The sequence below is a fragment of the Rhinatrema bivittatum genome, chromosome 2 (assembly GCF_901001135.1).
Source record: "Rhinatrema bivittatum chromosome 2, aRhiBiv1.1, whole genome shotgun sequence".
In the NCBI taxonomy this organism is placed as follows: domain Eukaryota; kingdom Metazoa; phylum Chordata; class Amphibia; order Gymnophiona; family Rhinatrematidae; genus Rhinatrema; species Rhinatrema bivittatum.
In genome coordinates this window covers 641,738,976-641,761,320 of record NC_042616.1, presented here as the reverse complement: position 1 = coordinate 641,761,320, position 22,345 = coordinate 641,738,976, and the positions used below count along the sequence as shown (strand labels likewise).

At 43.2% G+C, this 22,345-nt stretch overlaps 1 protein-coding gene across 12 annotated transcripts in view; it reads right to left on the bottom strand.

Annotated features, from left to right (window-relative positions):
* The window catches only part of FAM110B (family with sequence similarity 110 member B), a 494,939-nt gene that overhangs the window by 338,832 nt on the left and 133,762 nt on the right, over positions 1 to 22,345 (bottom strand). For all 12 annotated transcript variants that reach the window (XR_003854818.1, XM_029591322.1, XM_029591320.1 and 9 more), the window contains one exon: positions 13,857 to 13,991. The gene's annotated coding sequence lies outside the window, so the exon portion shown is untranslated. The remainder of the gene's footprint in view (positions 1 to 13,856; positions 13,992 to 22,345) is intronic.

The window sequence follows — 22,345 nt, the reverse complement described above, 5'->3', positions numbered from 1 at the left end:
AAGAATGGAGCAGATTCTTTCCCCTTTCTTGTTGGCCTCCAAAACAAAAAACCGAACATGAGCAACCCCAAAGATCGTATAACCTGTCTACCACTGCTTGAGGCAGAGACCACTCATAAAGATGAAACCCACTGCTGAGGCAATCTGCCAATATGTTGGATATCCAGGGAAGATAGGAAAGCCATGTGGCTGCGCTCCCAAACCCTTAGGGATTCCTGGCAAAAGATCCCTGAACCTATGCCTCTTTGCTTGTGGACACAGAACTTTGCTACTTGATTGTTGGTTTGGACTGGAATTTTTTTTTTTTCCTTGAGGGAGATGTGAAAAAGCTCTCAAAGCATGTCTGATTATTCAAAGCTCCAGAAGATTTATCTGAAACAGCCATTATGTTGACAACCAGGTTCCTCAGGGTTGGAAAGGAAATATGTGCATACCCCATCCCTGGTGGATGCATCTATTGCCAGTGTTACTTGATGGGGTAAAAGTAAAAAAGGAGCCCCCAACTCTAAGGATGCTCCGGTCTAGCCACCACTAGAGGGACCCCTTCATTCTCACTGTAACCCACATTGGGGACAAGAGCCTCTCTTTCACCAACCTTTAACTTGATTGTCACCTTTGAAAATAAAAGATAAGTGCAGATGGGGAAAATGCTGATCATGAAATCTGTGGACATTCTAGACACTATAGTAGACCGAAAATTATCTGCAGAAAAAGAATGATTTGCTAAAGCCTCAGTTGAAAAAAAAAAGAAATAGGATATTGCTTGCACTATTCTTCTTTCCAAAGTCAGGCATGCAAAAAGTGAGAGTGTTAGAAGATGGATTTTCACCTTTTATACATGTACAGTTACTAATATATACATATACATATATACACATATATACACATATACATTATTAGTTTATAAAAATTTTAACCTGTGTTCTAAAAGAGTAAAGTCAATTATGCTGACCTGCTCAGCTGCAGGCTATATATAGTATTTATAGTGCTATACCCTGCATAAAAATGGAAAAAAAAATTTAAGATAACACTCCGTGTCGGGGGTTTTTTTTTTTTTTTTTTTAAACTCTACTGAATCTTTCCAGATGTGGCCAAATCAATGCAGAAATGCTTAAGCAATTTTTTTTTTTTTGAACCGAGAGTTACTCAGATAGAGGCACTGTTTTGGCTAAATGTTCCCTCAAAATGTGTTATAAATATATATATATATTTTTTTAAATAAACTTGTTCTATTAGATATATATTCTATGAACCCCAACTGCTAGTGGCCTTTCTGCGTGATAAGCACTTACAGCAGTTTTTCCCAACCTATGTGCCATGGCTGCAGAGTCCATTCTAAAACTCCAGTGGAGCTCATCCTGCTGCCACCACTGAAAACTTCTGCTTCTTTGGTTGGTGATGATGCAGTAGACCTCATTCCACTGCCGCGTTGAAGACTTCTGCCCCTCGTTTGTGCCGTCCACAGCATTCTTGCTGAAGAGTGCTGTTGCCGCTGAAGGCCACTGCTCCTAGCCCATCCAAAGAGAAGAGGAGGAGCAAGTGCAAAACTTGCAGGCCTATCCAGCTTATTAGATCACAAACTTGCAATGGCCACACTGACCTGAGAATTGTGAAAATGCTCATGGCTCTTGTGGCAATACTGCTGCTCTTCCAGCCTGCTCAAGAGGTCAGAGCCTGCTGCAGCACTGAGAGCACTGGTAATCTATTTCTTCAAGAAAAGAGCAACAGGATGCTTGGTAGCAAGTTCTAGAGAACAAAAAACATGGCCACCTGCACCTTGGCATCCAAATACATTTATGGGAGAAGAGTTTATATCACTTCAGTTCACTGAAAGCTGATATCCTTTTTGTAAGAAATACTGCAACACTTTGAAGAGATGATATGAGAAGTGAGTCCTGACAGCACCAGCCTCAGCCAACACATCCCACTGATAAAACAGCGCAACAAAGACGACAGCCAAAGGAAATTACCCAACATCAAGGTCCAGGGGTGTTTTTATTTTCCTTGTCAATAGCCACTTTTCTGCCTTAAGTCAGGACTTGTGGATCTCGAATATTACACTCAGAACACTATATATGGTGATAATGCTGATGCAGGTGTAAGCTTTTGAGTTGCTGATAAAGCAAATGTTGCTTACCTGTAACAGGTGTTCTCACAGGACAGCAGGATGTTAGTCTTCACATATGGATGACATCACAGGATGGAGCCCAATCACGTAACACTTTTGTCAAAGTTTCCAGAACTTTGACTGGCCCCTACTGGGTATGCCCAGCATGGCACTAACCCTGCAGCCAGCAGTTGTCCCCCTTCAGTCTTGTTTAAAAGCTACAGGCAGTGCCGAAAAAAAAAACTAAGAAAACGTTACGAACCCAAATTCGCGGGGCGGCGGGCGGGTTTCATGAGGAGTAACATCCTGCTGTCCTGCGAGAACAACTGTTACAGGTAAGCAACATTTGCTTTCTCACAGGACAAGCAGGATGGGTGAGTACTGAGCTGAGGATGTCCAAGAAATGCACCAAATGTACCCAGGTGTGCAAAGCACTAGGACTGGGATAAACATTTGGTCGAGGGCATCCTGAACCCTAATGGGCAGGCGGAAGGGTGTTGGTACATCATGTTGTACGCAGGTTGTAAAGGACAGACTGGCCGAAGATGGAATCTTGTCTTCAGCTTTGTCCAAGCAATAGTGGGCTGCAAAGATGTGGAGAGATCTCCAAGTGGCAGCCCTACAAATGTCAGGAAGCGGCACCGATTGTAAGTGTGCTATTGAAGTCGCTATGGCCCTCACAGAGTGTGCTTTAACACGGTCTTGAAATGAAATGCCTGCTTGCCGATAGCAAAAGGATATGCAGTCCGCCAACCAGGAGAGAGAGTCTGCTTACCCACAGGCTTCCCTAACTTGTTAGGATGGAGAGCACCCGTCGTTTTGAGTGATCAGAAGTGGGTCTTTTCCCAAGGGAATGTGCCTGCGAATGGAGAGATCCTGAAGTATTGGAAACCACACTTGGCGTGGCCAGTGAGGTACTATCAGGATCATATCCTGACGTAACTTCACAAGAGTCTTCAAGAGAAGAGGAAGTGGAGGGAATGCATAAAGTAGACTGGTTGCCTACGAGAGGGAGAATGCGTCTCTGGGTTGAGAGTGTTTGCTGCAAATGAGAGCAGAAGTTCTCTACTTTGTGGTTTTGAGGAGACGCAAAGAGATCTATTTGAGGATACCCCCATTGTTGGAAGATGGAGTTCACTACTGAGGGGTTGAGAGACCACTCGTGCGGTTGAAAGATGAGACTCAGTTTGTCTGCCAACACATTGTCCACTCCTGGCAACCAGGTGGCCCTGAGGTACATCGAGTGGGAGAGAGCTTCCGCCCATATCTGTGCAGCTTCCTGACAGATAAGGAAGGAGCCCGTGCCTCCCTGTTTGTTGATGTACCACATGGCCACCTGGTTGTCCGTCTGGATCAGGATAACTTGATTTGAGAGGCAATCCTGAAATGCCCTGAGAGCATATCTGATTGCTCGAAGCTCCAGGAAATTTATTTGGTGTTTGGCTTCCTCTGGAGACCAAGATCCCTGTGTCTGCAGATTGGCCACATGGGCTCCCCAGCCGAGGTTGGAAACAGCGGTGGTGAGAGTTAATTGAGGGTCCGGAGCCTGAAAGGGCAAGCCTTGGAGGAGATTGTTCAGACTTCTCCACCAGGCAAGAGACTGACGGAGTGAGTCGGTTATGTGAACAATGATCGACAGGGGCTGAATACTTTGAGTCCATTGTGACCGTAGAGTCCACTGCATGACTCTCATGACCATACGAGCCATTGGTGTGACTTGCACTGATGACGCCATGTGTCCCAGGAGGATGAGAAAGTGGCGTGCAGTCGCGGAGTGCTGAGACTGCAGCTGGTGCGCAAGAGACTCGAGAGCGAGAGCTCGCTGTCGAAGTAGAAAAGCCTTTGCCTGCAAGGTGTCCAAGTTTGCCCCAATGAACGACAAGGTTTGAGATGGGACTAAAGAGGATTTTTCGTAATTGACGAGAAATCCTAATGAAATTAGAGTGTGTAAGGTTAGACTGAGGGACGACAGAGCAGCTTGCTGAGTGGGAGCCCTGATTAACCAATCGTCTAGATAGGGGTAGACGTGAACAACCTGAGTCCTTAGGAAGGCTGCAACCACTACGAGGCATTTCGTGGAGCAGACGCTAGGCCGAATAGAAGCACTCGGTACTGGAAGTGCTGGGGGCCTACTAGAAGCCTCAGGTATTTGCGATGAGATGGAGTTATCGCAATATGAGTGTATGCGTCCTGGAGGTCGAGAGAGCAGAGCCAGTCTCCTCTTTGTAGAAGAGGAAGAAGCGAGCCTAAGGTTACCATCTTGAACTTCTCTCGCTGGAGCTACTTGTTGAGGGCCCGTAAGTCCAGAAGAGGACGAACGCCTCCCAATTTTTTGGGGATTAGGAAGTACAGGGAATAGAATCCTAGGCCGTGCTGAGAGTAGGGTACGGGTTCTATTGCCTTGGACTGGAGAAGGAGGGAGACCTCCTGATCCAGAAGGATGGAGTGATCGGATGTTCTCAATGTCAGTAGAGGTGGGGAGTCTGGTGGCACGGAGAGAAAGTTCAGATGGTAACCTTGAGCAATTATCGCCAGTACCCATTGGTCTGAGGTGATTGAGTGCCATATGTTGTTGAAGTGGCACAATCAACCTCCCACTGGTATGTGAGGCAATGGAAGCTGGCTGTTGCTCTCTAGGTAGAAGTCAAAAACCTGAAGCAGGACCTAGCTGAGGAGCTGCTTGCGGTTTTTGTTTCAGTGTCTGTCAAAACTGGGCTTTTTGAAAAGGTCTCGTGGAACGGGATCTGGCTGGTGGCGGGTATGACTTCTTCGGGCGGAAGAATGACTTTTTAGAGTCCTTTCGGAAGGGCTGTTTTGAAGAGTAGTCAGAAGGTATCAGAGAGAGCTGTCTGAGAGTCCTTAAGTTCCGCCACAGTCTGTTGAATCTGTTCTCCAAACAGATTATCTCCTACACAGGGTAGGTCAGATAACCTGTCTTGTACCTCAGGGCAAAGGTCAGAAGACTTGAGCCAGGCCCATCTCCTTGCCGAAATAGCTGCTGCAGATACTCTAGTAGCAGTATCAAAGATATCATAGGATGATCTGATCTCATGCTTGCCTGCCTCAAACCCTTTGTTTACTAGGATTTGGAGTTGCTCTTGAAATTGCTGAGACTGGGAGTCTTAAATCTGCTTAAAAATGACCCTATTATATTGGGTCATATAGAGCTGATAAGTGGCAATTTGGGAGATGAGCATTGAGCCATGAAAGACACGGCGACCAATGGCATCTAGAAACTTCTGTTCCTTGCCAAGAGGAAAAGAAGTGTGAGGCTTTGATCTTTTTGTTCTTTTCTGTGCGGATTCTACCACTACAGATTGGTGATCCAACTGAAGTTTTTGAAAACCTGGAGCTGACTGCACCAAATAGGTAGTGTCAGCTTTTCTGTGGACTGGAGCAATGGAGCCGGGAAGTTCCCAGTTCTTCTTCAGGAGATCCAGAAGAACCTGGTGGATAGGGATGGAGGTTATTTCCTTGGGAGCATCCAGGAATTGAAGCAACTCCATCATCTGATGTCTATCATTCTGTTCAGTCTGTAATTGGAAGGGAACCAATTCAGACATTTCCTTCACAAAATTTATAAAGGAAAGGTCCTCTGGAGGAGAATGCTTTATACTTTCAGTGGGTGAAGGTGGTGAAGGCAAATCATCAGTGTATGGGGAGGAATCATGAGTCCAGGTATCAGAGGTGCCCCTGCCCCTCTAGGAGCTAGAGGGGGATGGGGAGATGGGATACCCGAGGGTCCTGGTCTAGGTTCTGAAGGAATCGAAGGAATAATTGGAGGCACCGATAAAGGCATCGAAGGCACCGGCGCAGGCATCGAGAGTATCGATGGATGGCTCGGTGGCGCCGACGGGCGTATCGGCACAGATGGTTGGATTGGTAGCGAGGGACGTATCAGCATTGATGGCTGAGGCAGAACTCCCGATGGAGGGATGCGAATGGTGTTTCTCCTCCCGATGACAAAGTAAGCGGGGAGGGCACCGGAGCCATCGGTGACCTGGGGTCCATCGGTGGAAAAGCGGCAATGAGCGCTTCCATCCTGAACAGCAGCGGTGCCAACGCCACCGGAATTGGGTCGGTGGTCGGTTCCACAATCGGTACCGGTGTCTGAGGAACCTGGAGTCGTTGCATCCATCCGGTCCAGTTCTTCTCAGAGACCTGGACCAAGCAGCCCTGGCTCCGGAACAGAAGGAGGCAGAGGCATAGCCGGAGGGACCACCGTTAAAGGCAGAGTCGCAGCTCCCGATACTCTGTATTTATTTATTTATTTATTTATTTATTTTGTATACCGACATTCGATCGAGATATCACATCGGTTTCCAGATATGGTGAGGGTTGCCTCGGTGACCCGGTCGCCGAAAAGGTCGGTGCCTTTTCTGGATGGGGTTTCTTCGACGGCGGCTCAGACGATGGCAAGGTCGATGATTTCACTCCCTCGATGGTCCGAGACTTTCAATGTCAATGTTTGTCTCTACGATCCCCTCAGTCCTGAGGGGGAGTAGAGGGTGTCGAAGGCCGAGATGTCATTGATGCCGGACGGTCACCGGGCGGTGGTTGATGCTGGCATGAAGTTGATGGAGCCGGTTCTAACGACGTCGACGCAATGGACGAAGTTGGGGTTTGAGCACGGAAGAGAAGTTCCATCTTCTCCATTCTGGCCTTGCGACCTTTTGGTGTCATTAGGGCACATTTGGTGCAGGTCAAGACATCATGCTCTCGTCCAAGATACATTACACAGACTTTATGGGGGTCTGCGATGGACATGGTGGATTACAGTCCGGGCACCGACGGAACCCCGATGCCATGGAAAAAAATTGAGCCGCGGTACGGTCGACGGCCAGTAGGCCGCGAGAGCCAAACTAGACGGTAATCGACGAAAAACGGGTAAAAACTTACCAGAGTACCGCAGCTTTAAAAAGTTAAAGGAGGGACCCCTGTGGGGCAAATTAACTTTGAGTAATTCCGTGAGGAAAATTCCTGTCAGGAATCTCTGCAGAGCTCCTTAACCGCGAGGCTACTGCTGCGCAGAAAAAAGAAGACTGAAGGGGGACCCCTGCTGGCTGCAGGGTTAGTGCCATGCTGGGCATGCCCAGTAGGGGCCAGTCAAAGTTCTGGAAACTTTGACAAAAGTGTTCCATGATTGGGCTCCATCCTGTGATGTCACCCATATGTGTGGATTACCATCCTGCTTGTCCTGTGAGAAAAACAAAAGCTTATACCTGCATCAGCATTATTTATTTTATTTATTTATTTGTTGAGTTTTATATGCCGTCATTCGGTAGAGCCATCATAACGATTTACAAAAATATACATTTTTTCTTAGCAGTTGTGTAACCGAAAAAACAATGTGAACGTTATATATTATCACTATATATCATGTTCTGAGTGTAATATTTGAGATCCACAAGTCCTGACTTAGGGCAGGAAAATAAAACCCTGGACCTTGATGTTGGGTAATTTCCTTTGGCTGCCGTCTTTGTTGCGCTGTTTTATCAGTGGGATGTGTTGGCAAATATGAGGAAGATATTGATTATGACACTGCTTAAAATATTTTTTATGTTGAAGATACTTTTTCTGTTGCGGATATGGCTGTATTGTCAACCTCTAGATTCTTAACAAGAATAGGTTATTCTTCTTCTAGTATTGTACATAATCTGCCTTGCTTAGAGTGATGGGCATTGACTGCAATTTTCTATTTGTTTTAGAGTGATTTATCAAAGATTTTACCATAAACCCTAAATGGAAGAAAATCCTTGATAAAGCAGGCCTATTTTGTGTTAATCAATTAATATATCTGTAACAGACTATTTCCCAGCACTGCTGGCTAGCCCATCCTACCCAAAAAGTACAAGAGCTATTTATCAACTTTTTAATTTAGTTTCCTATAGGGAAACAGGACTTGTAAGAGCAGCAGTTGTCTCTCCCCCCCCCCCCTGTTTAGTTCACATGTTTCATGTGCTCTTCACACTCAAAACGCTTAAGCTCCCTTTTTCTTTTCTATAGAGAAACAGGCCAGTTCTGTTAACATAGATTTCCGGTTAGTAGAATACTATTCAAAAAGAAATAAAATGAAACCCAAACAATATGCAAATAACATTAACATGACTGAGCATCCACATTAGACACCAAAGAAAGAAGAAGAAACAGCATGGGCTATAACACAGGAAACTTTAAGAAAAAGAAACAAGCTTTACAGAATAAACAGGACATCTCCTTATTTATCACAGTGTTAAAGTATCTCACAAGGTGCTTTGCAGGATTGTCTCAATAAGAATGCACACCAATAGGGGACATTTTCGTTTACACAGTCTGTTCAATTTCTCGCTAGAGCAAATAAAACTAGAGTGTCTACATGTGGAATTAGTTGCCCTGGAGGCTGCCTCATACTAGAACACTACCTAATCTGTGTCTAAAACATATGGCAAATAAAACTTAAAATTTCAAACACATATCTACAATCCACTAGAACCACCACCAAAGGGACCCTCCATGTTCCCTCCCTAAAGAAGGCGCTCCTTACATCTACCAGGGAACAAGCCCTTTCAATAGCCGGACCCACACTCTGGAATACACTACCTACGACCCTCCGGCTTAAGCCAAGCGCTACTAAATTCAGAACTAATTTGAAGACCTGGCTCTTCAAACAAGCCTACCCACAATATGTTCCTGCCCTCTTTCTCCAACATCTCATCCAAACCCTTGTATAAAGACATTTAGCATTGTATATCTTTCTGTTACATTGTTACACTATCATATTGTTATTGTTTCATTGTTGCCATGTTCCTTTTTGCAATTGTTATGCCTTTACCTTCAGCAGCCTTTTCTGCTTGCCTTTTCAGTTCCTTTTTGCACCTTGGTTCCTTTCATCCCATCCCCGTAACCTGTTATTTGTAAACCTTCAACCTTTAGTTCTAAGGTAAACCGATATGATGTTGCTACTAATATCGGTATAAAAAAAGCTTTAAATAAACAAATGCATAAATAAATAAAATGTCTGCAAATTAAAGCACTTATTATGCATCCAAAAGAACTGTCTATGTTCAAAGTACCTCTTCCCAACACAACATACATAGAATAGAAAATTTCAGCAGGTACGAACCATTTGGCCTATGTAGTTTGTCTGCCTGCCTGGTTAACCTTGCCTTCACTACACTAGCTAAGGTTATGTCCTAACTGTCAAATGTAGAACCTTACTGCCAGCAGGAGATCATTCCTTATTCTTTCATGCCCTTATTTTTATTCATGCCAAAATCAGCCTGCTGCCCATGCTAGGTAACCTGCCATCTACCACCCATTATACAAAATAGTATTCCAAACTCCTATTGTTTCTCCATGTTGGTTGACTCTGCCACCTTTCCCTGGAAAGTTCAAAGCAGCTGCATCACCACTGTACACAAGACTGTTGTTGCTCCCCATTTTGGCCCTCTATCATACTGGGTTCAAGAAAATATTAAGTTCACATACCTAATCCAACACTCAGAGCTCCACAGGTCTTTTACCATACATCTCACTCACCCCTGCTCATAGGAACATTAGATATGCTATGCTGAGAAGAATAAAGGTCCATCAAGCCCAGCATGCTGTCTCTGACAGTGGCCAATCCAGATCCCAAAACCTAGATCAATTTCTTGTTGTTCACATCCAGGAACAAGTGGTGACTTTCTAAAATCTACCTGACTAGCCATGTTTTGTGTACTTTTTCTCTAGGAACTTGTCCAAACCCATTTTAAACTCAGCTATGTCCTCCAGCAACTAATTCCACAGCTGGATTGTGCATTCAATTATTCCATTCTGTTATAAATTTGCTACCTGTTATTTTCCTTTAGTCTTAGTGTTATTTGAAAGGGTTGAAATAACTATCCCCAATTTATCAGTTCCACCAGACACAATTTTATAAACTTTTATCATATCCCTTCTCAGTTCCTCTCCTCCAAGCTGAAGAGCACTAGCCTGTTTAACCTTTTTCATAAGAGAGCCATTCCATCTCCTTTATCATTTTTGTTGCCTTTCCCTGAACATTTTCTAGTTTTGATTTACCTTTATTGAGATGGGGCAACCAGAACTGCACACAGTATTCAAGGTAAGGACACACCATAGATCTGTACAGGGACATATGATATTCTCAGTTTTGTTTTCCATTCCTTTAAAAATTATTTCTAACATTTATTTGCTTTTTTTTTTTTTTTTTTAAACTGCCATCACACATTGAGCTGAGGATTTCAATATATTGCCCACAGTGACTCCAAGATCCATTTCCAGGGTGGTAACTCCTAATATAGAAGCCAGCATTGTGTTCCTATAGTTAGGATTTGTTTTTCCCCATATGATTCACTTTGCACTCATTCATATTAAAATTTTATCTACCATTTTACATGCCTAGTCCCAAGTCTTGCAAGGTCTTTCTGCAGTTCCTCACATTCTGCTCATATTTTAACAACTTTGAATCATTTTGTATCACTTGCAAAATTTGATAATGCCACTTGTTGCGACCTTTTCCAGATCATTTATGATTATGTTAAACAGCACTGGTTCCAGTTTAGATTCCTGGGGCACTCCACAGTTTACCTTTCACCACTGGGAAAACTGAATATTTAGTCACTCTGTTTCCTGTCTTTTGATCCATTACCAATCTACAATTGGATATTGCCTCCTCTCCTATAACTTTTGAATTTTCTGAGGAGTCTCTCATAAGGGACTGTCAAATGCCTTCTTAAAATCCAGACACACAATATCAGTCAGTTTAGCTTTATCCGTATGTTTATTAACAACTTCCAAAAAACCAGGCACTAGGTAAGGAAAGGTTTCCCTTGCTAAATTTATGTTAGCTCTTCTCCATTAGGTCATGTTTATCCATATGGCCAGTAATTTTGTTTTCAAGGAGTAACTTCTACCATTTTGACCAGCATCGATATCAGACTAACCAGTCTATAGTTTCACGAATCACCCCAGAACAGTTTTTAAAAATGACATTATACTGGCCACCCTCCAGTCCTCAAGTATTGTGGCTGTTTTTAATTCTAGATTACAAATTACTAGTAACGGTTCGTCAATTTCACATTTTAGTTTTTTTCAGAACTCTGGAGTGAATTCAATCCGATCCAGATGATTTAGTTTGTCAATTTGCTCTATTTCATCTTCCATTTTTAAACTGATTTATTTCAGAGGAACTTAAAAACTATCAAAGAATGTTTCTAGTGTGAGTATCTCTCCAAAATCCTCCTCAAAGACCAAAGCGAAAAATTCATTTTTTTTTTCCTGCTATGACCTTGCTATCCATGAGCATCCCTTTTTTCCTCTTGGTCATCTAGTAATCCAATTGAAACTCAGGCTTCTTGCTTTGAATGACTTGCTCCAATGGCAAGTTTCTTTTCAAATTCTCTCTTGGCTGTCTTATCCATGTGTTACATCTATCTTGCCAGTGCTTATGTTCTTTCCTAGTCTCCTCATTGGAATCTACTTTCCATTTTCTGAAAGATGACCTTTCTTTAACTGCCTCTCTCAATCATCATTTAACTATGCTGGCAGTCATTTGATTTTGGTATATATTTTATCTGGGCTTCTAGTATGGTATTTTTTAAACAATGTCCATGCCTTAAAGGAAACTTCTAACATTTATAACCACTCTTATTTTTTTCTAATTACCACATTTTATCATAATCTCCCCTTTTTAAAGTTAAATAACTATGCAGCAGTTGTACTTAATGTCCTCCCTCTAAATCTGACTACACTAAGACCATTATTGCTAAGTTGCCCCACCACAGTTACTCCTCACATAAGATCCTGCATTCCAGTGAGGACCAGATCTAAAATAGCTCCCCCTCTCGTTGATTCAGGATTCCATGAAGCAGTCATTTATGGCACTGATGATAGAAACTGCTTGGATTCAATTATAAACAAGCTGTGTATCAAATTTAAAAAATAATCATCATCCAGGAACCTGACCTCCCTAGCATGGTCTGACGAAACATTTAGCAAATCAATACTGGAGTAATTCAAATCACCCATTATTGCATTTTCTATTTTATTTGCCTTTCTAATTTCTTAGAATTTCACTGTTTAATTCTCAAACACACAGAAACATGAGGGCAGAAGACGACCAAATGGCCTACTTAGTCTGTCCATCTCTACAATCACTTCTATTCCTTCAGAGATTCCCTGTGCTTGTCCCATGCATTCTTCATCCTGTGCAGCCAGACAGTAGCATATAGACACTGCTGTACTCTTCCCCGTCAAACATGGAATTTCTATCCATAAAAAATTCCATAGTGCATTTTGTTCCCTGCAGGAATTATCCTCCTTAAAATCCTTAATTATCCTTAAAATAGTGCCATCCCCTACATCAGTTTCATCTACCCTGTCATGTTGATAATTTGAACCCTGATATCAGTGTCCCATTGGTTATCCTCCTTCCATCAGATCTCTGAGATGCCTATTATGCCTATAGCTTTGTTAAGTGCCATACCTTCTACCTCTCCAACCTTAGTAACATAATAAATGATGGCACATAAATACCAGAATGGCCCATCCGGTCTGCCTAGCAAGGTATTTAGGATTGTAACTTTCACTCCCTAAATGTTGCCCCCAATCATTCGATTTAGGGTTGCAATTGCTGCTTCATGCATGTTACCTCCTTGCCTTCTGTTTAGGGTTGTAACTTCTGCTTATGTAGTTTACACCAATGCCGAAAAGGTATCAACGGATAACCCAATAATTCATTTTCCTCCTCTTGCTACTAAGGATCCTTTGTGTTCATGCCACTCCCTTTTGGATTCCATCACCTTTTTGTATTTACCACCTCTTCCAGAAGGACTTACTACCCTTTTTCATGAAAATAGTATTTTCCAATGTTGCTCCCAAGTCCACTCCCTTGGAGCTTCTTATCATTACTCCTAGTTCTATTACTTTCTTTCCAATGGAAAAGGTTTCATGAGCATTTTTAAAACTTTTCATGTACTTTAAAGTCTGCATCATAGCCATGGAATATGTTACCAAATGCAGTGCAGTCAGAAGTAAACTATCAGAAATTCTGGAAGCATGTTAAAGCTTTCTTACTCCCTAGTGCTTGCGTAGGTGGAGTTGTGGGGGTAAAAGGTTCAGCAGTGAAGAGGATGATTGTGTTTTTGTTTTTTATGGATGTTTTTATTGTAAACTGCACTGATAGATTTGGCTTATGGAGTGATATATACATTTTTAAATAAATATATATCCCTGTTGCTCTTCTCCTCTAGGGTATTTAGATCCTCAATTTTCATGTCTCTTTTGGTGCAGACCCTGTACAATTTTTGGTCTCTCTCTGGACTGCTTCCACCTTATCATTATCCTTTTTGAGACACAGCCTCTAGATTTGGACTCACCAATGATCTGTAGATAGACATTATCACCAGTTTTTTCTGGCTGGTTATGCCCCTCTCTCTCTCTGCAGCCCAGCATCCCCTCTGACTTTAGTCACCAACTTGTCACACTATATTGCTACTTTGAGATCGAACACTACCACCCTGAGGTCTCTCTTCTGGAATATGCAGAAGAGAGACCTCTTTCATCCCCCATCAAATACAGCTCCTTTGTATTTCTGCATCCAAATGCATGACTCTGAACTTTTTGGCACTGAATTGTAACTGCCATGAATTTGATCCACTCCAAGTACACTGGCATTTCAAGTTATGCTAAGCACAGTTAAGCTTATCCACACCACTAAGATGCAGAGAAGGGGATGGAAAATAGCAGAGGATGAGGGAACGCTACTCACAGTTTGAAAAGATTATCCCTCTCGACAAAATTATTCTGCGTAGAGCCAAATGTGGCACAGATAGTACCCCATCACAGAAAATACAGTACAGCAGGGTTGGGACCAAGGTTGTTCTGGATAATGGAAGTTCCCCATCTATTAAAAATAGAAATAGAAACAATTACTGTACAATTTATCTTTTTTCTGAGCACTGAACAATAACAATGGGTCAAAAGTTCTTGTGCAGTGCCTAAAAATGGGAAGCTGCTTGTAGAGTGTTTAAAAACCAAGGACTAGAGCCCTTTGTGAGGACGTAATAGCTGCCTGGAGTTCAGTTAGAGCAGCAGATGTGACCAATACATCTTTAAAGTGATAACTGAAGAGTCAAGCTGGTCCCCAACTGAAGGGCAGGTGTTTCAGTATAGTGCTGCACACATTCAGAACTGGAAGACTCTGCCATTGCTGGTATGGAAGCCTTCCTAAGCAGCAGCAGCAGCCGCCACCACTTTCTTGCCTTTATGTGTCTTTAACTCATACACTGGCATTTGACCAACACTATACTCTTGCATTTGTGCGCACCAGCGGCTTTACAAGATGTCAAGACAGACAGTTACAACATAAGAACATAAATTACTATACTGGGTCAGACCAAGGGTCCATCAAGCCCAGCATCCTGTTTCCAACAGTGGCCAATCCAGGTTACAAGTACCTGGCAAGTACCCAAGAACTAAATATATCCCACGCTACTGTTGCTAGTAATAACAGTGGCTATTTTCTAAGACAACATGATTAATAGCAGGTAATGGACTTCTCCTCCAAGAACTTATCCAAATCTTTTTAAACCCAGTAACACGAACTGCACTAACCCCATCCCCTGGCAACAAATTCCAGGGGATGTGGTTATTATCCGAAAGAGTAAATAACCGATTCACATTTACCTGTTCTAGACCTCTCATGATTTTAAAGACCTCTATCATATCCCCCCTCAGCCGTCTCTTCTCCAAGCTGAACAGCCCTAACCTCTTTAGTCTTTCCTCATAGGGGAGCTGTTCCATCCCCTTTATCATTTTGGTTGCCCTTCTCTGTACCTTCTCCATTACAACTTTATCTTTCTTGAGATGCTGTGATCAGAAGTGTACACAGTATTCAAGGTGCGGTCTCACCATAGAGCAATATAGAGGCATTATGACATCCTCCATTTTATTCACTAGCCCCTTCCTAATAATTTCTAACATTCTGTTTGCTTTTTTGACTGCCACAACAGTTAGGTTATTTTCAGAGACGAACCAAGCAAAATCTTCCACATACTTCTCTGCATCCCAATGTTCACTGTGAGAAAGCACTGGAAACTTGTCCTTTTTCATTAACATAGGCCCTGACACAGGTATCCTTTCCACATCATAATCCCATGCTGTTTTTTGTGTTTAGCCATTCCTGTTGCAGTTACTTTCAGATTAAAAAACTTTAGAATCTTATTTATATATGACTTTAAATAATATATTTGTATTTCATCAACATCATATTCTCCACGCCTTTTGCTTTTCAATATTATTGGATAGCTGACTCACTCAGACTTGACTTTTCATTTCTTGATTTTTCATGTTGTTGCATAGAAGACTCACCGCAAAGCTTGCATCAAATTCTGTGCCCCTTTCTTCTGCGCTCTCCACTGCCAAAAATTCTGTATATAGGAAAGGGGCAATACTGCTCATCTGCCATGGACACATCTGCTAATTAACAGTTTATAAGCAAGGCAAGATGAAATAGAGATGCTGGGTTATGACGTCTATGCAACACCAAATTCCAGGTAATAGATATTTTTCTAGATAATTGAACACTGGCCCAAAGAACATGTTCTGTACTATATTTTCTTTTTAAATGTTGTTGAATTTTAGTGTCATTTAATCTAAAGTGAATGTGCAAAACAAACAACTTAACTGAAAAATATAAAATTAAAGCCTGGTCAAAGCTAAAGTCGTCCAGAAAAATCTTCCTTTGTTCTTCAAAATAAATATGAAAAAAAGCATTTGACTCTGTATTTCCACAAAGATAATGGAAAACTAAACCTTGACATGTCATGTGTCAGCATAAGAAAGATTTGTGTCAAGGCCCAGAAAACACTGCAACAAACTGATAAAATCCAGATCCTGCTCTAAAACAATTCAGCTACGTCTCTCTCTCTCTCTCTCGAGGGAGAGAGAGAGAGAGAGCGAGAGAGCACGAGCATTTAATATTCCACCTTTTTCTAAAGACAGGCCCAAGGTGGATTACATAAAGAAACAAAGCATCGAGTATAGAAGCAAGGGATACAGATATGAGGTAAAATGCAAATAAATAAATATGAAGTGGGGTACACAATAGGCAGGAATAAGTAAGTGGGAGCACTGAATATAAATTGGATATATATATATATATATACACACACACACACACACACACACACACACAACAACAACAAAATACACTCCCAATGGAGTGGTATATAAGTACATATCAAGTTTTCACAAAGAATCCTCTTTTTATTGTCATTTAGAAAAATATCAAAGAACATTCATGTTATATTTATCATTTATACAATACATAATGTTTATCCAATCATTTTTTACTACAATTATTAAAAAGTATCCCACTCATACACACTCATATATACTTATTACATTCATAAAACCAATCCCAATACATCACCAGATTCAATCTACCTACACTTGGTTATTCAATTTGACTTTACATTGGAATCTGTTTTACATCTGTCTCATTAGATCAAACAATTCATTCCTCAGTTCTTCCCTTTATATCAATCCTTACATCCTGAAACCACTCTTTTTTCTATCAATCCCTTGATCTTTCCACCAATCCCTACAGGGCCCTTGTTTCACCTCACGGCTTCATCAGGGGAATTTGAAAGTACTTATTAACAAAGATTCTCAACATCATACTGTCTACCACAAATAAAGGGCATTCATTTATACATTTCTTCCGAGCCAATGTCCTTGCAAGGTTCTCACTCTCACACTGTTCTTGCAATATCCCACTGTGTTTGTAAATACACCATTGGTCTTTCTTAAAACTTCCAAAAACTTTACTTCATTGGAATCCAATTTCTTTTTCTACATGCAAAATTTAGAAAAAACATTATTATAATTAAAAATTTCTGAAATTCATATTCCTCCCCTCTTCTACAAAATATGTCCCCTCGCAAAAAAGATCTTAAATACCTGCATCAATAATCACAATCCACTGTCTTCAAACCTCACACCAATCTTCACGAAGGGAATAATTTACTTCTTCAATGCTGCTAAATTTTGATGTCAAATTATCTAAGATTAGAAGTGATTCCATCTGATTTGATGTCAACAAGAATATGTATCTGGTCACAAATTTGCTAAGTTGTTAGGGGCTCTAGAGTTATCGCACGTCTCAAGTATGCTCTTCTTGCTTGTAAGGGTCAAATGGCCTTATTTCAGATGTTGAATAGGTTCAACCTACTGACGACTTTTCTTGATGTTGTTACCTTTCTTTATTCTAAATCTAAGGTTACAGTGTTAGTAAATGGGGAGTTCTTGGAGGAATTCTGTCTGACAAGGGGCAAGAGACAGGGCTGCCCTTTGTCCCTGTTGCTATTTTGTTATCTATGGAATCTTTGTTACTTAAGATCTTGTCAAATAATAAAGTGGAAGGCATTCAAATGGATGGACATTATTTTAAAATATCAGCATTTGTGAATTATGTTCCGGTTTTACTAATGAATCTTAAAATCTTTCTCAAATGTTAAAAATTTTTAAGGAATATGGATCTTTCGGGTTTTAAGTTAAATTGCGAGAAATCTGAAGTTATCCCTCTACCCAGAAGGATGACTGTGGTCAAGGATTTCCTTTAAAATGGCAGGTAAGAGATATCATTTTCTTGGGCATTAGGGTACCTGAAGATCCCAGGAGTATATCTACTGTAGTTCTAATATTTCACCGCTTTAGATTTCTCTAGAATATGTCTATAATAATGGCAGTCTCTCTCATTATCACAGGCTGGGTGGATAAACCTTTTAAAGATGATTTTTATTTCCTAAATGTCAGTATGTTCTTCAGTTGCTCCCCATGTTGCTCTTGAAAAAAAGATATTAGTTGCCTGGACAGTTTACGACTATGTTTCTTATGGAGGCAAGCTAAACTGAGATTACCATTCTGTTGGCTTAAGAATGGTTAGAAGCAGGGTGGATATGGTTTGCCCAATTTAAATCTTTATATAATTGGACCTGTTTACTTTGGATTTTAAGGGATTGTTTGTATGTTTGCTCATTATATATATAGCTATGTCATATGAAATTGAATTTTCGAGTCCCATCCATCCCTGTTACATATTGCTGACAAGCTGCCTGGCAAAATTTGAACCAGTCTTTTAATTACATCTTTACAGAGTCTGGAAATTTGTCCCAAAAATACTTGGGCATGCTTTTGCTCTAACTCCTTTTCTTCAAATAAAAGGAAATCTGGACTTTTCTCCAGCATGTAGACAGATTCTGTTGTGTCCGTTGATCTTCGACGGCTTCGCCCCGCTTGTTGCACCCCTATCTCAGCTCCTCTCGCTTACTTGGGCAAGATGGCTACCGCAGCGTCATCAAGCAGACTTCTCTAGAAGCCCCGGAACGGCTATGGTGCAGCCGTACACCATTGCTCCTCCCAGGTACCTGCTAGGGTGCGCGCGCGCAACCCACGTCTAAGTACGCCCAGTGGTGCAAACCTAGAGGGCGTTCCCTCATCTGACATCACGCCAATCCAGGTATATCTACTTCTCAAGATTGCTGGCTCATTGAGTTGGCAAAGGCTCGAATAGACTCGAACTGTTCCTGTCTGCGCTACTCTGCCACTTCCCTGATGTCTGCAGGAAAGCTCTCCTTCTGCCCTTCGGGTTTTGCTACTAACTTGGGTACCCGCTCCTCGGGAGCCCTCTGTTCTATTTTCGGGTGCCATTCACGGAACAGGTACTCGCTTGAGGGCCTCCTCTCCCTGCCTCAGTGCCTTTACCTACGACAAATATCTAGTGGAATCGCATCCATAACAGCTAACACCGAGTGAGTATTCTAATATCTCATCTGTCTCATCCACAGTAACCCTTGCTGCGGAACCTCCTGATGTCACCAAGGAGAGAAGGGCTCCCTCTGCCGAGGTCCCTGAGACTACAACTCACGACTGCCACCTGGTGACTATCTTCAAGCTGTATAATAAGAGAGTTCAATTCCGGAGTTTTGTGTATAGAGTCTAGCCCAGTGCTGTGGCTCCTCACGACGCTCTTCCCCGTGGGCGTGGTCATCTCCACAGTACCCAAGGATCCACTAAAGCACACGTAATAACAGATTCATTTTCTGCTTGGGATCGAAAAGGCCTAAATCAAGTAGCACAGTTATTACAGGGAGATGGTCGTATACTTATTCAGGAATTTAAAAAAGCAAGTTTGCTTACCGTAAATGGTGTTTTCTGTGGATAGCAGGGTGAATTAGCCATGACAACTGGGGGATGTCCCTCCAGTCCTCTAGGTGGCGAAGCTCCAAAGAGCACACAGAGTTGAACTCTGTGTGCCTGCCTTGCATATCACCATGTGGTTCCCAGCTTGCCTCAGTCTGTTATCCAAACTTGCAGTTTCACTGTCCAGAGACTGTCCCGGGGAGGTGAGTGGGTTGGCATGGCTAATTCACCCTGCTATCCACGGAAAACACCGTTTACGGTAAGCAAACTTGCTTTTTTCCCTGCAGATAAGCAGGTTGAATTAGACATGACAACTAGGGAGCCCCAAGCTAGGCGGTTGAGCACCCCTTGGCAGTGGAGGTAGTCTGTGCTTCGATCCAGGTCCGATGGGGTGTGCTCAACCTAGCCCCCCCTTGTGAACAGTCTCGTTGTACCCTCCTGTAAGACAGCTTGTCCCACCGCCACATCCGTGGCTGCTTGCTAGTTAAGGCAGTAGTGTAGCGATAATCACATGGCGGCTTTGCAGATGTCTTGAATGGGCATGTCGCTTAGGTGTGCCATCGATGCTGCCATTGCCCTGACCTGGTAAGCCTCTGGCACAACAGCTAATGTTTCCACTCTCCTACTGTAACAAAACTCAATGCATTGAGAAATCCAAGATGACAACATTTTTTTGTAACAAGGCACCCTGGGGCATTCAGGTTGAAAGAGACTAACAATTGTGAGGCTCTGGGGCTGGATTGTGCCCGACCCTTGTAGTATGCTAGGATGCGTTTACAGTCCAGCGAATGGAGTCGTTTCTCCGGCTCCAACTGAAGTGGTTTCAGGAAGAAGGTTGACAACGTGATCGTTTGATTAAGGTGAAAGGCCGACACCACTTTAGGAAGAAATGATGGGTGGGACCCTCAGCGTCACTTTGTCATGATAGAACTCCAGGTATGGTGAATAATGGACCAAAGCCTGGATTTTACTAACTCTCCTTCCTGAAGTGAGCGCCACTAGGAAAAGGACCTTCCATGAGAGGTATCTGATGTGGCTGATAATCATGGGTTCAAAGGATGGCAGCGTCAACTGCTCCAGGACCAGATTTAGATCCCATGGCACTAGCGGCTTCTTTACTGGTGGGCGTTGTTGGAGAACGTCTTTCATAAATCTGGACACCAGTGGGTGGCACGACACTGGAGCACCATCCTGCGGAAGGTGGTACGCTGCGATGGAACTTACATGCACTCTAACCGATGCTGTCGTCAGTCCCGCTTGATACAAGGAGTGGAGATAGTGGAGCAGATGTTCTGGGGGGAATGAGAAAGGATCCACTCCCTGCTTTGTGCACCACTTCGAGTACCTGGCCCAATTAGCTTGGTAGTTCATCCTAGTAGAGGGTTTCCTGGATGAGACTAACACATCCTGAATTGGCCCCGGCAGGACCAAGTATATAGGACTGTTCTCTCTACCTCCATGACTGTGCTGCCTTGGCTCTGTCCAGGACAATTAACTGGGATTCCGTCTTCCTCTCAGTTACAGCCACTGCTGCTCAGTTCCACCGATTGTGGAGGTTGCCTACATGGGTCATCCTCCCCCACTTCGTATTGACAGCTCTTACCTACCCTTGCGATCGGGATAGGGCCCTGGCCCGCAGTCCAAAGACTTTCTTGGCATGGGCGTAAACACTCTGTGCTGAAAACCATGCTCCTTGGGCTTGGAGTAGTGGAATAGCCCACTGGTGTGTTGGTTGTAGACTCTCTACTCCAAGGAAGTACCATCTTCCCCTGGCCTCTCGAAGGAGGGGCAGCATGGGGATCAGCATCTTCGGCTCCACCAGGAGGCCTGCTGATGGAAATTGGTGTTCTGATAGGCCCTTTTGTGGATCTTCTCTGCTTGGGTCATTAACTCCCCCTCATGTTGGTAAACCTGGGGAATTGCCTTTGACTTTAGTGTGAATAATAAGGTTCCTATGGCTCCTAAAACCCTTGCTGGGGTTTGCAGCCACCCAGATTCTCTGGGGTCCGCTGTGCCTCGGGTTTTGCTGTCGGGCACGGTTCTGGGGCTGTTGCAGTTACCTGGATGGCCGATATTGATGCAGGTGAAAGGGAGGATAAGGCCTGCCGCCACGGATTTGGCCCTGCATCTTCTGAGGAGTCTGGTAGAATTTCCTTCCCGAGTTGTCAGCGACTGTACTGCTACACTGTTCCTTCAGCTGCGTCAGTCTCTTGCAGCTTGTCCCCAAACAAATTATCTGGGTAACAGGGCAGGTCACCTAGTGTCCCATAAATGTCCTCCCTGATGGCACTCGCCCATAGCCAGACTATGCGTCTGGCCATGATAGCTCCCGCAAATATCCTCACCAAGGTGTCAAAGGCTTCATAAACTGTTCAGAGCAGGTGACGTAATCCCTCTTCGCATCTCATGTAGCTGGGATGGAGGGCTGCCATCCGGGTCAGCGGTCATCACCACAGGTTTTAACATTTGCAGGCACTCGTACAAACACTGTGTTATATAAAACTGATGTTGCTGGATCTCTGCATTCAGAATCGCAGCTTGAAAGATACGGCCTGACGAAGCTATCCAGGTACTGATTATCCTTCCCTGGGGGAGTGTTCACATGTAACCGGGGCCTCCTGGCTCTGTTCATGGCAGACTCCACAATGGAGATGTGAGGTAATTGCACCATACAACAGAAAGGGGAGTTGTGAATTCTGAATTTGAGGTCTGTCTTGAGAGAGGCCGATGCTCCTGAAAACGGAAGCTGCCATGCTCTGGTCATCAGCTCATCCAGGACCGTGTAGGATGGTAGCGCAGTCAGCTCTGCTGGTGCCTCGAAAATGTTAAGAATTCCCAGGACCTCTGCTCTCAGGTCTGGTACCTTCCTGGTCTCCACCTTTTCCACAAACTTGGAGTATGACAAGTCCTCCAGTGGGGAAATGGATTGAGATTGCTCCTCTGGGGGGGTCCGAAGGATAACCCGAAGAGTTTGGCGTGGAGATCGGGGAGTCATATGGAGATGGCTCCTGCAGCTGGTCTAAGGGAAGGGATACACCCATTGGGTCCACGTCC